Source organism: Crocodylus porosus, unplaced genomic scaffold, assembly GCF_001723895.1.
Source record: "Crocodylus porosus isolate Cpor-Errol unplaced genomic scaffold, CroPor_comp1, whole genome shotgun sequence".
NCBI classification, from domain to species: Eukaryota; Metazoa; Chordata; order Crocodylia; family Crocodylidae; genus Crocodylus; species Crocodylus porosus.
The window spans coordinates 15,282,426-15,299,726 of NW_017728912.1; positions in this window are offsets into that span (position 1 = coordinate 15,282,426).

Here is a 17,301-nt window from a genome sequence, read left to right on the forward strand (position 1 = left end):
CATCTGGAGTACTGTGTCCAGTTTTGGGCTCCACAATTCAAAAAGGATGTGGAGAAGCTTGAGAGAGTCCAGAGGAGAGCCATGCGCATGATCAGGGGTCAGGAAAACAGACCTTACGATGCCAGGCTGAGAGCCATGGGCTCTCTAGCTTGGAAAAGTGCAGGCTCAGGGGTGATCTGATAGCCACCTATAAATTTATCAGGGGTGACCACCAGTATCTGGGGGAATGTTTGTTCACCAGACCATCCCAAGGGATGACGAGGTCAAACGGTCATAAACTACTGCAAGACCATTTCAGACTGGACATAAGGAAGAATTTCTTTACTGTCTGAGCCCCGAAGGTCTGGAACAGCCTGCCATCGGAGGTTGTTCAAGCACCTACATTGAACACCTTCAAGAGCAAATTGGATGCTTATCTTGCTGGGATCCTATGACCACAGCTGATTTCCTGCCCTTTGGGTGGGGGGGCTGGACTCAATGATCTTCCAAGGTCTCTTCCAGCTCTAATGTCTATGAAATCTATGATTCAGGGGGCTGTGATTCGATTTGGTGATTTGAATCACTGTCCTGAATCTATGTGGCCAAACCTGATTTGGAGATTCATCCACAGCAAAATCAGCCGAATCTCTGAATCAGACAGACCCCATCCCCCACCTACTCTCCCAGCCCCATCAATGGCTGCCCTGCCCAGTGCCAGCTCGCGGCTTTTTAAAAAAAAAAAGCCCAGCACACATTGGGTGCTGCCAAGTAGGGAGCGAGAAATCCCCACTTCCCCACGCTCTGTGGGGGGCTCTGTCACAAGCTCCCATTCCCCACCTGCTCTTCCTGCTCCATCTGCTGGCTTTTTTTAAAAAAAAAAAAAGCCTCCACTAACCGTCTGCTGCCAGGCAGGAAGGAGCAATCCCTTCTGCTCCCATTGCCCCATGCTGTGCTGGCGGCTTCCACGAGCCCCCAGAAGCCATTAGGTGACTGCAGCAGGCAGTGAGAGGGGACTTCTTTGGGTTTTTTTTAGGAGGCAGGAGCTGGGGTGAGGGGGGCATCCATGGGGGGGCTGGGATAGTGGGTGCGGGTTGGGGGTTTCGTGGCAAAGCCCCCCATCCAGCACAAGGCAGTGGGTATTGCTCCCCCCACCTGACAGAAGCTGGTGAGTGACAGCTTTTTTTATTATTACTTTTAAAGAGCTGGGAGCTGAGGCTGGGTGAGGCAGCCATGGAGGCGGGGCTGGAAGAATGGGTAGGGGTCAGGGGTGCTCGGTGGGCTGGGAGAGCAGGCAGGGGATGGGACCTAGTGTGGATCCCCCATGGTCCCCTCCCCCCTCCTCCATCTCCCCTACTCCCACCCCCTACTTACCAGCATGGAGTCCAGGCTCACCTCCCTGCAGCGGTAAGTGGGGACTGCCCAAATCTCTGAAGCTCTCTGAATCTTTTCTGAATCATTTCAGAACATTTTATTAGTCTCCTGATTTAATTTGGTTTCGGAGATTCAGCCGCCGAATCTCCTCCGAATTGAATCAGCATCTGAACCTTCACACAGCCCTAATATTAAGTTAAGATAAAGTATAGATTTTTGTTTGTTTGTTTCATTTTTTTATATAGAACATCAGAATTTCCTGGACCAGGCTACTGATACAACTAGTTCAGTATCTGATTTTTTTGACCATGCCCTATACCAGGTGCTGTGAAAAAGAAACCTTTTCACAGCTCTATACTGGCTATCAGAAGCCCAATATAAAAGGGATCCCTTGTAAAGAATCTTGTATCACTTAATAACCCGGTGTACTTCTGGGGAAATGCAAGGAGGAGGGCATCACAGGCCAAAATCTGTCACATTTCTTTTGAAATGTGGGGAAAAAACAAAAAGAAAAGATTAAAAATGTATAACTAAACTGTCAGGCCCCTATTCACATGAGCTGGAACCTGGCTCTCCTTTTTATTTTTATTTTTTTACTTTTTTTTTTTTGCATTTTATCTGTATAGTGCCATGGGGTTGTTTCTTATTTTATTTAGATATGCACTGAAGTAAGTACTTAATCTGAACAAAAAAATGCCTCAAGTTACTCTCTATTTTGTTTCCTATGTCCTTCTCCTCAGCACACTTAAGCTAGGTATAAATTACTTAATTACAGGCTGCAGCCACATGAGATGCTGACTGCACCATAGCTTATGGCTACTGCCCAGTAGCACCACGTGGTAGGAAGTGTGATGCATCAGTACTGTGAGATACTGAGATGATGAGATACTGTGCAATCATCATCATGAAAAAGCCATTCGGTGATGCTACTGCACAATAACTCCAATTACTGCGCAGTCATTTAGTCCTTGTTTATGCAAGTAGTAAATGACTGCATAATAATGACTGCACAGTCAGTGTCTCATGTAGACAAGGCCACACTGTCGTAAAATATGCCGGCATGTATCGGGCCAGAGGTCCACCTATCCCAGGATTCCATATCTCACAGTGGTACAGAGTGCCCCGGGTACTAGCAGCTGTCTAGCTGGGACAGCGTGGACTACAGAACAATATACTTAAAACTATTTTCCTATTTTACTTCCACACATGAAATCCAGTATCATAATGAAAGCACAAGATCTAAACATGTCTGACAAGCAAACACCCTGAAATTGGAAAGGCTAAAATGAAAAATGGACTAATTTGAGATAGTTTTCTTGAAAAGCATAAGAAAGTCTGCAGGGGCAGGTACATGGTGTGTTGTAATTAGAGTTAGGCCTCAGGTATGAAGTGGCGACCTGAATCTGAACACATCTAAAATTTGGATTATTTGCATTTATCTAGTGTTCTAAAGCATTTCTCATAGCAGGACACTGTACTGGGTCCTGAGACTTTCCTTGGACTCCTCTATGTCGATTTGTGCACAAGCCCGGAGCCTCATTGACTTGCATACGGTTGTACTTGGATTCAGCATTTTATATGCATAAAGCATATTGCAGGATTAATCATTATTTAGCAAATTAAAATTGAAAATAATAAGAAAAAACATATTCATCCTTGGATTTGGAAGTTGCTGAATAATGTTTATAAATCTATGTGGATTGAAATGGAGGAGTCTCACATAGGTATTTTAAAGGTCTTAACTCAATGTGACTCGTTTTATGTCCAAATTGTATAACAGTGATGGTATAAAAATAAATATTATTATTCTATATTGTACTTGATTAAAACACAACCACCTATGACAGAAGAGTAATCTGGCTTTATGGAACATTTTGACTTTTTTCCATATCAAGCCCCTAACAAGACAAATTATTTTTATATGCAAATTTAATCCCAAGTGACATCTAGAAATCTGCTGCTTAGTTAACATCAAGAGAAATACTACAAAACTCCAAAACATTTTTATGGCAGATGTATAAGGCAAGACAAGGGAAAAGAACAGGCAGATGTTTCTAGCTTGGAAAAGCTTAGTTAAGAATGGTAGTATGAGAGCTATACACATTCTGAAGAACATAAGTAACATGAACATGAACAAAGGACTGTAGTACCTTAACAAATCACATTAATTAATTCAATTGGTGGTGTAACATTCTGATGGGAAATTTGTCATTGTCATCCAAGTATGTGGCAAAGCAAGATGTTTTTAAATGTGTTGGTGCTATTTTCTGTGTTGTAATACTTGTCCAGTGTTAGAAGAAATCAACTCTTCCTGTATTTTAGGGTGTGGACACTTAGAAAAATTGAACCCTTCCCAAATATCACTGATCGGAAACTGCTTCACAGTTTTCATTGGTCAGAGGTGTCCACACATACAGCACCCTAGCATTTCAGGTTGAACAGTCAGCATTGAAGTGCTGTGGGTCCAATGCTAGGTGGTGCTGTGCTTTGAGGGTCCCAGTGACCTGTGTCTGGGGGCAATTTTATTTTCTGCTTTTCCTGCTCTACTGAACATGAACTCAATAAACTTGAATAGACTGTAATTGATCAAAGTCTTCAGTGTGTTTAGCTGACTTGGGGTGTCCAGAGGAGACTGCTTGAACCCACACTTTTGGGTTTCCAGGGGCTGAGCATGATGCAGAACCATGGTCAGTGACAGTGGTAGGGGGAGGTTTGGAGGGGCTGTAGCCTCCTGCCCCCGCCCCCATAGCCACCCCTCTCAGTGCCATTGGTACTACCACCACCTCCTCACCCACCCCACACGGATGAGCTCACAAAGATGCAGCACTCCTGGCAGGGCTAGTGCCAGCCTTTTCCTGGTGAGGGGCTGGGCTCAGAGTACACGGGAGCAGGGTGGGCTCAGCTTCATGAGGCGGGCAAGCAGCAGCTGGGAAATGTGGCTATGGTGAAACTAAGGCAAATTTTGTGGTGGCTATAGCCACCCAAGTCACCAAGCCCATCCCCGGCCCTGGCCCAGCCCCTATCCCCCAACCGAGAAGAGGCTGGCACTGCCCCTGACCTGGCTGAGTGAGGGGTAAGGACATAGCACAATGTTAGAAAGATAGCTTTTACTGAACAAATGTGCAGGCATGGGTGGATCCAGGATTTCGTAAAGGGACATGTAGGAGAAGTGACCAGTACTGCAGCAGTGGTTGCACATGCATTTGTAGCCTGTCTTCCACCAGAGTGGGGCAGCCATGGCATTGGAGCTGGAGCTAGGGACTTTTTTAAAGTCCCTGAATCCAACAAGACTCCTGAGTGGCCCCTGTTCTCAATACTCCTCCCTTCCCCTCTGTGATCAGCAGCACCTACCCTTCCCACTCCTTGCCCCCTTTTCCCTAGCTACTGCAGATACTGTCCCTGGCTGAGTTAGTAGAAACTCCAGAACTGTGTCTGCTCCATGCCAACCAGGTTGTAAAAGGAGTGGATCTCAGCCAGGGACAGCAGTTGCAGTGGGCCAGTTTCCCCTCCCTGAGTCTGTTCCCAGGGAGTTGGGAACACTCAGGGGTACAGGGCAAGAATACATAACCTGGCTACTGCTGCCAATGGCCCAAGCTGAGTCCTTTTTCTCCCACAGCCTGGACAGAGTTGTGTAGGTATGGCCCTGGATCTTTGCTTGCCTGCAGCTCAACCTGGGACGGTGGCAGAAGTGAGTGCAGGAGGGAGAAAAAAGGGAAGAGGACATGCCACTGGTCATGGAGGGGAAGAATTCTTACCTGCTTTGGAGACTTGAAACCTGTCCCCAGCTGCTGCTCCCATAGCATGAAAGGGGTAAAACCAGGCCACTGAACCATGTTTGAACCTCCTGAGTACAAGACAGCTCATTAATTAAAAGTGTCTACAAAGGGTGGAAGATTGGGTACAGGAATTCTGGCTGCATACCAGAGTGATCATTTGCAGTACTGGGGGTGGTAGGAAAAATTCAGTGTTGGATGCCTGGAAAACTGACCAGGCCTATGTCAAAACACTTAGTATCCACACATAACAGTGAACTGCTGTTGAACTGGTTCAAAAGTGTAACTGATCTTCCACAGACAGCTATTAAAACAGAGTTTAAATTATTGAACTATTACAGGAAGCTTTAACTCAGTTTAATGGACATGTGTATCTATCTATCTATCTATCCATATCCATTTCAGTTTAAACTACTTTGAAACTGAGCTAAGCATTACATATATCCATGCCCTTTTCTTTTCATTTGTTTTCTTTTCATCCTTTGTACATGAGACTACCAGGTTGGGTTCCAGTGCTGGCTCCAGGGAGGGAGTAGAATTATTGAGATAATGAACACTTAACATTTCTGGGTGAGAAAATACATTAGAGTAAGCAGGTGTTAATTCTAAGGAATGTTAGTCTGTATTAAGGTTAACTAGTGCTAGTGATCAGTCTCCCATTCAGGGTTAATAACTTCTGTAATGTGCAGTGCTCAGACCTGCTGCTAGAGGGCTTGAGAGCAGGGGTATGGCTAAGGCTTGCAAGTATGCTCCATGCGTGCCCTGGTCACCAGCTCTCTAGTCATAGCGTAAGCTGGAGGTGAGAGGGGCAAGGGGTCCCCTCTGCCTCCAAAATCACCCTTCTGCCCCCCTATTGGCCTCCAGACCCTCTTCCACCTTCCCATTGGTGCCTCCACCCATGTATCAACCCCAATCCACAATCAATCCTTCTACCCCTGGATCAATCATTACCCTGCTACCTCATTCAGCTTGAGAACAGTGGGAGAAGTTGTGGGGGGGGGAGGATTTACTGTCTACTCCTGGATTCCCTGTAGCCTGTGTTACCCCTGTGCACCCAGATCCCCACCAGGCCCTACAGCTACCCAGAAAGTTTATTTTCCAACCTAGATTTACAGTACAATGCAACAGACATAGAAAAAAATAATCTTTAAGTGCCCACATTTTCTTTAGTTCTATGCTAAAATATTGCCCTCTCATTAAGAAGGAAATAATAACCACGCAGGGAAACCACAACCACAAAATGAAGAATTTCACAAGTTTGAATGGGGCTGAAGTCCACAATTGACTTAATGAAGAACTTAAGCAAGATAGAGTCTAGATCTGAGTCTAAACTTAATCTAAGTGTGCTTGTATATAGAACTGGAGGTTTTCACTGCTACACTTGATGCATTTACGGACCAGAACCATTTCAGAAGCCCCAAACTTTAGTGAGGAAAGCATCCACTGTGCAAACTAAAGAACAAAATCTATCTTTTCTCCCTTTAGAAATCTTGCGAGTTCCAAAATATGTAATGGTCTTGGGAGACAGTATAGTGACTAAGGCTATGAGCTCTGCTAGCTTCCCTACCAGTCTGAGAACTGTTTTCAGGTGTTACTGAACATTTTATGCATTACTATCCATAGATATTCTTGATCTTAGATATCATCTTCACCCTTTTAAAGAAAATAGAATTTTTCCGGAAGAGACCATTCAACAACTCAAGCTGCTTACACATATAAAGAAGCCGAAGTTGCATGCCCACTTTTCCCTCTTCAGTGGCAGCATAGAGATCCACTGATCTCAGAGGAGTTTGGACCACGTACAGGAGCAGCTAATTTGGCACTCTTAACAATCTATGATGGAAAGCAGGCTTAGGTTCTGATCCCATATAATTGAGATAAAGGGGAGTTTTACCCCTGACTTCAGTGAAGCTGATTGGAGACCCTTAATAAGTGTGATTATAAATCTACACACAGTTCAAAACTGCCAGGTAGCTTGTTCTCTTTTTGACATATGGAGTTTAGTGAAAGGTTTTTTTAACCTTAAAATTTAATGCTAATATAATAATAAGTTATACTTTCTCTAGCAAAGATTCCATGTGCATATCATTTTTTTCGTAAGTCATTAATAAAGTTAAACTGAATAATTATTTTAGTCCATGACCTTTAACTTTCATTCTTGACAAGGAAATGTTGTAATATATGGCATTGGGGTATTTGGCATGAAACAAAAATGGCCACAGATTTAATTAAAATATAAGTTATTGTTAGCAAGAAAGGTCATGCTAAGAAAATGTAATTTCAGGAGTATATTAGCAAACACACTCCAGTGTTATTTGCATGTAAAATATATATTTTGTACTTGACATTTAGAAAGGAAATTGGAACTGTTTATAATGGATGCTTGAACACTTTTGTGTTCGTGTGCTGCTTTTGTTCTTATTTTGTATAATTGGTTAGATGTTATATACAGCAGTAGTTACATTTTGCTCTTTATGCTTGAGTGTCTAATTTATCTGAAAATTAGTCCACAAGACATATACAGCTTGGAATAAAGGAATACTCTATTCCTTAAAGAATTATAGCTTCATGGGACATCACCGGAGGGGGGGCAGTTAATGTCCCAAGTTGTTTGCACTTTTTTCAGCGCATTTTAAAGATGATCAACATTCCTGAACCACACCGCCCCCCCCCAGCTTATTGAATGTTGAATAGATGCTGGTGATAAAAAGACAGCTTTTCTCTGGAAACCAAAGTACGCGTTTTAGGGCCTGCCATGTAAGAAGCTGAAATGCACAGAAGGCACCTCTATCTAGAAATGTTCTTTTACAGCAAAAAAGATTCGTTGATCCTCTAAATAGTGACTGTAAAATTAACAGAATGATGTTTTCATTTAAAAGTTTGTACAGGCATGTTACTTGTTTAGAAAGTGGAATGTGTACAGGTAACATATCATAAGTAAGCTTTTGCTTTTTTTGTATGCCTTTTAACTCTCTGGAGACTCCACGGCTTTGAGTGAGATGAATTATATACCTTTTCCTGACACGTCAGCAGAGTTGTTTACTAATTTTCAATAAACCTGCTGAAACCTATAGAATACAACACATGTTATTAGGGGCATAACCAGAGATGCAGTTGCACAGCATGATGCATCACCATGAGAGACACCTATGTTGTTTCTGAACAAGCTAGCTTTAGTACTGAAAGTGCTATAGTATAGAGTAGCAGTTAGATCAGGCTAATTATCTCTGGTGAGAAATGGGTGATATTAGAGTAGGTAGGGTAACCTACTTATAGCTCCAGAATTGTCACTGGAACAGGAAAGCATGTTATATCATGTGGTAGAAGCCTGTGCATGACTTTGTTTAACGTGAGGAAACACAAACTACACAGTGGTGTGTGGAAACACAAACTACATGATCTTGACAAGATGGAGATCTAGGCCCACTGGCAAGGGAGAATCCTAGATGGCAGGAGGCCTCCGTCTTGCTGCAGCCTTCTTCCATCTATTCAACCGTTGAGATCCTGACTTCTTCTTTTGCCTGATCCACTTCCTAATTAGATACTAGTAGACACAATTTAAAAAATAGATGAACCAGGACATTCTTATATATAGAAAAGAAACTATATATGTTGAATATTCATTCTGAAGCCAAATCACTCTCCCTCCCATGGAGAGGATTTTTAGAAAAGGCAAAGAAAAAGTATATAGATGTATATGTCATTTATACCAGAGTGGACCCTTAAATGTGAGAAGAACATAATTTTAATTTTCTGTTAACTGTTTCTGAGGGAACAGGTAGAGCTGACTTAAGTATTTGAATTAACTCTGAAATTGTCAATTTCTTATGAAAGGAAATTAAGATGCTAACACATTTTCAACAATATGAAAATAACAGCTTTGGGTTGATTTATTGTAGATGCTATAAGTCTGAAACAGTAGATTCCATTAATGCTAAATCAAAAATGGCATAATAAAATCAAGCCCACCATGAGACACAAGTGATTTACTGCCTTGGGGTATATGTGAGTTTAGTATTACAGATTCTTTAAAAGATAAAAAAAAAAGTTCAGAAGACTTATGGTGTATTCATCATAGGCTGTTTATGCTATTTGTTAACAGGATCAGTGCTGTAGGTGCTTAATTGCCTGAAGCAATTGCTTGTCTGTGAAATAAGGCACTTCTAATATTTGCCTCTGTGTTTTCCCCCACCTCAGTAGAAACCTTGAATTCACCCTTGTCCCAATGAAAGAAAAACTGCTATGAGCAACTTGAAGATAGGGACTGAACTGATTAACTGATTAGCATCCCAGAGCAGAAGGTTAGAAAGTGAATTTTCCATTATACAGAAATTGCCATTGGAAAGTAATCCTGTTTATTTAACTGTACTTTTAGCTTCTCTGGAGGGATGCTTGACATAAGATAATGGAATTTACTCACTCTTTATTGTTTAAAACTACAATCATATCAAGAAAATAAGCATTTACTGTATCATTAAACCAAGGTAGAGAAGAGTTACTTGAAGAGTTCTTGGTTCCTATAAACCCTTTTATCATTTCAATTAACACTGCCAAATGCTGTTTTATATTATAGGCATAAATGAGATTTTACAGTCTTTCTAGGTGTGTTTATATCCTAATTTATTTGAGTAATAGAGATTAGAAACAAGAACAAGGCTTTGCACAAAACTACAGGAACAGCTATTAAAGGCCAAGGCATCAAAAGCCATGCTACAAATGACAATTCAATAGTGGTAAATCTAAGAAAGTCTGCTGATAAGCATTTGCAATTTGTCAAGGGCAGTGTGAGCAGCATCAGGTAAATAATTCAGGGGGAGGGGCTGGTAGGTCTATAGGGAGGGCTGGCAAATCCGGGGGCCTGGCAGGTTGGTTGGTTTCCTGATCTGGGGAGTAGGGTTGGGAGCTAAGAACAGCACAGCTCCAGGGATGGGGCAGGGCTTTCCCACCCCTGGGACTGTGCTATGATTCCATACAGGCATTCAGTAGACTAGAGGTTCCCAACTTTTCTGTGCCCAAGGGCACATTCGAATTTAAAAGAAAAAGAAGTGCATGCCAATATGACAGCATTTTTTTGTTGGAATAATGATTTTTACTGATCAGGAAAATGCACACAGGCACCTGAACAATCCTCGGGGAACACCATGGTGCCTGCAGGCACTGCATTGGGAACCTCTGCACTAGACTAAGTAAACTCATTTTAGGTCAGGTTAACACCGGTTGATCTGAAGTTAGTTCGCCTCAGGAGAACTTCATATTAGGGGCACTATGAACACCTGCCCACGGGGACATTTAGATCAACCTAACCTTGATTAGGTCAATCTGAATGTAACAATTGTATATACCCAAAGACTCCTCCTCATTCCACTGCATTAGTATTTCTTTTTTTCTGACTTTGATCAGGATTTAATTTAGTTTTGTTCATAAGATGACTTGGTAGTGAGTGAAATCAACTTGAGTGAATAAAGGATGCTTACAATACATTTATCCAAAGGGTTGTAGTATCCGTTCATTCCTTGGGCAGCTTTTATCCCTTCCAGTACTGTTCTTTGTTATTGGGGCCTAAAGAAAATAGTGACGGACTTTACTGCTTTGTAATTCATGGGCAAGCAGTAGGGTGTTCTACATATGGTACCTTTAAGGATGTGATGGTTTGGATTTGGGTTCAGTCTGAGTGAGAACACTGATTGATCTTAGCATTTTGGTAAGACCTAGCTTAAGGCTAGGAATAAAAACAGCATTTCTCAAGTTGTGTGTTATTACTTTTCATTTGTTGCTTATCGATTAACTGTCAGAGATTAGATCTTAGTTTTTAAAATGAGACAGCTGCTGGTTGCCTTTTTTTTTCTTTAGCATATATAGAACAGGAGAGGAAAAGGTAAAACTAGACATCATTCAGCACAGAAGTGTTGGATGTTAAAATCCTTTGGCGGTACTGACCTTGTAAAAAATAGCATTGAAACATGCCTCCAAATAAAGTTCTTACTTCAGTACCAATTTCCATTGCTCTTGTGGAAAGAAAATAATGTGCACATTTTCCAATGTTTTTCAGCATTAAGTAAAATGCTTTCCATTGGTTTTATAATTTGTTTTCTGTTTTTTTTCTCCTTTATACGTTATAAGTATGACCCCTGAGCACATTTCTAAATAATGAATAATTCATTTTACTTAATACAAGGTGCCTAACCAGTAGCCTTATATTAATTCAGTGGTTTTCAACCTTTTTTTTCATTTGTGGACCCCTAAACATTTTTGAATGAAGGTGTGGACCCCTTTGAATTGTAGGAGAGGGTATCCACATACTTTTGATTGATCATGGCCATATTTCATGGACCAGTTAGACATAGTCTGGACTTCCAGGGTTCTGGGAACCACAGGTTAAAAAATCACTGGTCTTATTCAAACTGATAATATTAAAACACTTTTCATACTACCCCACCTACCCCAAGCCCTCAACTTAGCGGAAAATGAATTAAGAGGCTCTACAGCAATCATTAAAGGCCATCCTGTTTCAGCTTAGTTTGAAAGCGGCAAATGAATGCTGGAGTCACCACAGTGAAGAACAGCACATAATGTTATGAGTGCTACACTCTGTATTAGGGCTGTGCAAAATTTCACCTGGCATTTCGTTTTGAAGCTTTTTCAATGCGTTTGAGCTTGAAACAGTGAAATCAAAACAAAACAAAAGCCTTCAAAACAGCTTTAAAATGAAACTAGGAAACTCAAAAAATGTTGAAAATTTCAAAACATTTTGGTTTTTGAAGCCAGGCTTACTTGCTTCAGTGCCAGTCTCAGCTGGCAGCACCCTCCTCCGGTCATCCAGTAGGCAGATTTGGGAGTCCCCACACCTCTGGGAGGGCTTCAGGAGCTGTGCCCGAGTCCTCTGGGCCCCCGATGTGCCTGCCAGATGACAGACTGGTGGCAGATCAGAACTGCTGCTGGCCCCAGGCAGCAGCATCCAGCTCCTGTCACCCAGCAGACAGATCGGGGGCAGGTTGATCTACCCTGCACCTTACTGGAGCTGGCCAGATGGGAGCCCAGGGCAGATCAGCTGGTGTGGGGACACTCCCCCACCTGAGGATCTTGGTGGTGGGTCCCTCCCTGAGCTGATCTGCCCTGCCTGCTACCGGAGCCGGCCAGGTGAGAGCCTGGGGCAGATCACCTCGTGGGAACTCTCCTCTGCCATCTGACAGGAGCTGGGTGCTGCCACCTGGAGCCAGTGGCAGCACTGATCTTCCTGGAGCTGGGTGCGGGCTGTGCCCAGCACTGGTCTGTTATCTGGCAGACAGATCAGGTGCCCAGAGCCCCGGGAGGCCTCTGGCAAAGCCCCCGAAGCCCTCCCAGGGGTGCGGGTGAGCCTCCAATCTGCCTGGCAGATGAGAGGAGCCAGATGCTGCCACTTGGGACCAGTGGCAACAGCGATCTTCCCCTCACTGGTCCCAGAAAGCAGCACTCAGCTTCTCTCATCTGGCAGGCAGATCAGGGGCTCACACCCCCAGGAAGACTTGGGCACAGCCCAGGCAGCCCTCCCAAGGATGCAGGGGAGCCCTCAATCTCCCAGCTTGCTGCATTTTATGTTTCCCCATAATAACTTACAGTCAAAACATCAAAATAGTGTTGAAACAGCAAAACAGTTTTGACGAAACGAAATGGAACAATGCTTTCAAAATGAAATGGAACTCAAACCAAAAAATAGTATCAAATCATTGAAACAGAAGTCAAATCAGGACGATGCAGTTTTGCACAGCCCTACTATGTGCCAGCTGTAATGTAGCTTCCTTAGAGGAATACTGGGCATGCACCAAAGAGACTGTCTTTCGCGTATGTTAGCTGGCATGTGTCCAGTACAACACTAAGGCAGCAACGTTCTTTCTGCTCTGGTGTGTAGTGTAGGAGAGTCACATTTATGGTAAGGTTATCTAAGAACATAAGAAGTGCCATACTGAGTCAGATCTATGGTCCATCTAGCCCAGCATCCCATCTCTGATAGTGGCGGAAAGGGCTACTTTAGAGGGAAAATACTGACCTGGATACACATAGAACAATCTATCCCCTGTCCATTATTCTCCCTGATGTTCATCATTATTGGTTTACAGATGCCAGAAGAAACATCTTCAACTGTTCTGTTCAGCAGCTATTAATAGAGCTATGAATTTGCCTGCTCCCCTTTTGAACCTGACCACAAGTTAACTAAATGTTACATAAAAAAGTGTTTTCTCTTGTTAATATTAAACCTGTCTTGTACCAATTTCAGTGCATGTCCCCTAGTTCTAGTATTCTGGGAACTTGATGAATACAAGTTGCCTGTTCACTTTGCCACATCCTTTATCATTTTAGAGATCTCCATCATATCTCCACTCAGCCTTCTCATTTCCAAACTAAAGAGTCTTAGCTTTGTTAGTTTCTCCTGGTATGGCAAAGGCTCCATTTTAGTTACCCTTGCCTGTACATTTTCTGATTTTATTAAATCCCTTAAATAATGTGTAGACCAGAAATTGACACAGCATTCAAGATATGGGTGCACCATGGATTTGTATAATGGGGTAATTATGTTCTCCATTTTGTTTTCAATTCCCTTCTTAATGATCCTCAATGTCTTCCATATATACATAAACAAATAAATTGTAAAATGAACATCAACAAGAATAAGGGATTAAAGAGGAGCTTCTGTTTTAGTGTTTGCAGGACTGGGACATTAGTACAAGAAACAATGTGCGTTTATTGGAGGAAAGTGCTGACCTTTCTAGTATATGAATTTCTGTTAACAGCAAAAGGAACGTCCAGGGGTTCCAATATCAATTAACAAATTAAAAACTTTGTACAAGGAAACTGTTTAAGTTTAATACAGTCCTTCAACAGTGTTAAAATTTCCTAGGTGAACAAAACCTTACTTCCCTGGGGTATGGTACAATGGTGATCTGATATCTATCACTCATATTTTTGTTCTGTATGGTCCTTGTGAGTTGGCTACTACAGCACACCTGGCTGCACCATTTCACTCTTCTCTGGTAGGGAAGGCAGAACAAGAGTGAGAAGGGAGAAGTAGTTGCCAGTGTCAGTAACAGGGAAGGTGAGGTGGGAAGGAGAAAGTTTAGCTCCACTAAATAGTACCTGTCTAGACTGAAAGAGAGAGAAAGAGAGACAGCAAGCAAACAGCTCCTGCCATAGGCAAAGGTAAAGGAAAAAAGCAGGGAGGGCTACAGAGATCAGCATCACAGCACAGGGCAGGGAATAGGATATGCCAGGCTGAACTGCTTGCTGCTGATCCCCCTTGCCGTGGGCCAAATTCAGACACTCTAGAGGACAGATCTTTCTGGTAAGTCATAAGACAAGGGCCACTGCCTTGGAGTACAAGGACTTACCTTCCATAAGCACAATTCTGACTGGGCCATATTTCAGGTTCCCCTTCCCTTCTCTTGTTTAATAGGAATGTTTTATCCATTATTCCTATACATATATTTTGTTTTAAATGTGTTGCAGCTACTTATTCCCTGAAGTGTGTATGGGGCAGAAACAAGGTAAAGGCATATGTTAACTTAGTACTGTACTACCTGTATTTTCAGCCTTGTTGGAGGCTTATGATTCCCCATGGCATCAAAGCATAGTCAAGAAATTCATACATACGCTGGTTTGCAAAGCCATTTTGTAGCTGAAGATAGAAGGAGATCTATTCAACGTGCCTTTTTTCACTAATGGCCATAGTACAATTTTAGTAAGTTTGTAGTACCCAAGGAACACTTTTACCTTTGTACACTTTTTTTGCTAGGTTAGGGTTTTTCATATAATATTGGGTGAAAGCCAGACACTTGTAGAAATTCCATGATTTCAATTGTTTTCATGCTATGTTATGGAACATAAATATGGAGAGGAAAAAAAAGGGAGGGGGAAAATGGAATTAAAATTTCACATTATTCACTGCTTTTTGTTAAGGTAAAATCTAGAGATTTACTAAAACTTGTATTAGTTAAAGTATGTTTTTAATATTTTGAAATAAAATATCAAAACATTTATTTTTGAAAATATTGTAAGATGCTTTGAATACTATTTGAATGTTTTGTTTTATTTTTTCAGAACCAAATATCCTCAAAACAAAACACAATTTTCACAACTCTTTGACTTCAATAAAAATTATACTTTTTAGAAAAACATATTTTGACAAAAAATTCTAACCAGCTCTATTTTCATTCTTCTAATGAAAAATAAATAGACCAGAGCTGCAAAAAAGATGATGGAGAAGAATTTGTTCTGTTAAGTTTTTTTCAGTTTACCCTCTGTGGATGAACCCTAAACTCATGCTGATGAGATTCTGGAGTAACTGAAGCAATAACATTTTTAAATACCTTCATATATGACCCTAACAACACTGAAAGATATGCAGCTCCCCAGTCTAACTCATGGTGCTTCACAGGAAGTGCCATTAGTTACACCAACCCTTTGGACACAACAAGCATTTGCTGTGGGTTAGAAGGGTTGGTGAACCGAGTTCCAGTTTGGAGCTGATCCAGCCAAGGATTTGCAGACATACAATTTTTCTCCCCTAGCCCAGCCCTCTTCTTCCCAGCTCTGATGCTTTTTGCACAATGGGAGGAGAGAAGGTAGTGGAGGGAGCTCAGGCTTGGGTTGGCCCAGCCTGCACTGCAGTGGGGGCAGGTGGATTGCATCTCCCAGCCTCATAAGCCCTGACTCAAACCTCACCTGTAGCACTGGATGGGCCCAGCCTGGGCTCCCTCTCTTCTTCTCCCCTCCCATCATGCAGACAGCTGTGAGGTCAAGGCTGGGCTGCATCAGCCCAGCCACCCAATCATACACAAGTTAATGAAGACACGCCACTTTGGTGTGCCTTTATTTAAATCCTTGTATAATGAGGATTAATTTGTCATGCAGTAGGAAACTTTTCAAGTGTTCTGCAGCCATACACTTCTGTTAGGCATAGCTGTAGAACACTTTCATGGGGTTGATCATGCAAGAAAAACTTCGGTCTACACCCAAAGATACCCAGCTGTAAATCTGAGGAAGAGAAGAAAATACTTTTTTTTTAAATCAAGGGAAGAAAATAAATCAACTGTGTCAACTTCCTTCATTTGTTTTTCAGCCCATCATCATGTCCTCTATCTTAGTTGAATAGAGTTTTATCCTGCTTTCTCATGTACATATGCCAGATCATCTCACTTTCTCCTGTTATGCTCATGTACACAATGCCCCACTCCCCACTCCATTAGTAGGTAAATGAATGTCTATCAATCTTTAATACATTTATCTTTGCAGAACTTATCTAAAGTAAGGAAGTACTATTATTTTAGAAGTAGGGAACTGAGTTTTGGAAAGACTTCATTCACATAGGAAGTCTGAAGGAGAGAGAAGGGACTTGAAATCCAAAGTCCATGCAATGAGCTCACAAGAGGATAGATTACCGAGTTATTGCTCAGGAAGATTTCACATGATCATCAGTGAGAGCTTTGATTAGGTAAGGATTGGTTTAATGATTTTTTTAAAAAATGCTGAGCCTATCCTCAACCTGTATAAGTCACAATTCCATTAAAATTAATAGAATTACGTGGATTTACATCAGGTAGAACCAGACAATTTATTTACTTTTATGAAAATGTACTGATATATACCTCTTTTTACTTCTTCAGGGTCTGAAGCACACTGATAATTCCTTTATCATTACAGGGCAAATGCTAAATATCAATGAAGTGTAAAATTCATTTTTAACTACAAGAGACAATTTTATCATCTTCCTTTCTGTACATGACTTTTGTTGTATAGATATACATACAGATATACCTTCTTACTTGCCCTCATAGTTAGTAGGGTTGGAAGGGACCTGAGCAGATCATCAAGTCCAACCCCCTGCCATGGCAGGAAAAGTACTGGGGTCAAACGACCTCAGCAAGGTGATTGTCTAGCCTTGTCTTAAAGACCCCCAGGGTAGGAGCCAGCACCACTTTGCTTCAAGTTGGTTCCAGATCCTAGCTGCCCTGACAGTGAAGTAGCACCTTCTGATGTCTAATTTGAGTTTACCCTCTGTGAGATTGTGGCAGTTATTTCTAGTCACTCCTGGTAGTGCTCGGGGCAACAGGGACTCCCCAGTGCCTGTTGGTCCCCACTGACTAGCTTGTAACAGGCCACTAGATCCCCCCTCAGCCTTCTCTTGTGGAGGCTGAACAGGTTCAGGTCC